Raw genomic sequence first — 1,291 nt, forward strand, 5'->3', positions numbered from 1 at the left:
GTCCTGCATTTGGCTTCATTGCATGTGTTTCGTGAGTCTGAAGAGGACTTTAAAGATTAGTATCTGATATATGGGCTAATATCAGACTTATGGAATTGATCTGGACTGGCCTGGGATGTTTTCTCCATGTTCAATTGCTCTTCTACATAAACCTCTTTCTTACACACGTGTGTCCATGGATTTGTTTCTCTAAAGTCTACTCAGACTAACACACCTACCTTCCCAAAGTACCCATACACATGCTCATGGTGCTGGGCCTGGGTCAGGTCCAGGTCAGATGCCGCCAACTACCACCATGATACTTGCGGGAGGAGTGGGGTGTCCTGCACAATTTTCAAGGCTCCTTCTCTGCTGTTGGTCCTTCCTGGGCCTCACTGCTGGCTGGAAGACCCTGTACATCCTCTCCCGAGCCTCTGCAGCTGGGTCCTTCTAAGCCTCTGTTGCAGGCTCCCACCACACTATCTCCCCCTTCCTCCCACCTCCCACCCTCACTGCAGAGGAGTAGGGAGAACATAAAACCCCTACACTGGACACATTCATGCCTGTTGCTTTGTACAAGTATGTGTGTTGTAGTTCCTTTAGCTCTGCTGGCTAGCCTCCTTCCCGGAAGTGTCCAGCTCCACCCAGCTGCTGTCGGGAGACCCCTCCGCAGGGCACACACAGGCCTCTGACTTGAGTGTGAAGGTGTTACAACTCCATCAGCTCAGCAGACAAGCCTCCTGCCTGAAGGCACACTGCTCTCCCTCTGCCCTGTTGACTGGGTGGACTCCCAGCTGCAGTCTCTCACCAGCTTTAGTATCCACTTGCTCTTTCTGCCAGGTCTAGGACTGGGGTCCTTAATTCAAAGGACAGCTCTGCTCCAGGTTGTTCTTCCTGTCTGGTAGTGTAGGCTTGTGTTGCTATGATGCTGAACAAGTTTCAACAGAGCTTGACTCTATGTGCCACAGTTCTGTTGTCTCTGGTTGTGGTTCTGACATGCCAACAACCTGGAACAGGCTCTTTGGGTGGTCATGGAAGACTTCTCTCATTACTGCCACCTCAAAGATGGCTCATCTTGATAGCCAGAGAGGGTAACAATGAAAATGGTACCAATCCCCTCGATGAATGTTACACACACTCTATTTGTTACTCACACTCCACTCAGTCATTTGGTAGAAGTTACAGAGACTTGCGCAGACAAGCCATATTAAGAAATTTCCAGAAGAAGCACACCAGCCTGTGTGATCATGAGGTGTTGAAGGGATCCGTTATCAAGCATCAAAGAACAAAAAAATCATATCATTGTGAATGA

Source organism: Echinops telfairi, unplaced genomic scaffold (assembly GCF_000313985.2).
Source record: "Echinops telfairi isolate 266 unplaced genomic scaffold, ASM31398v2 ScPeMD7_1;HRSCAF=3_0, whole genome shotgun sequence".
Taxonomy (NCBI): domain Eukaryota; kingdom Metazoa; phylum Chordata; class Mammalia; order Afrosoricida; family Tenrecidae; genus Echinops; species Echinops telfairi.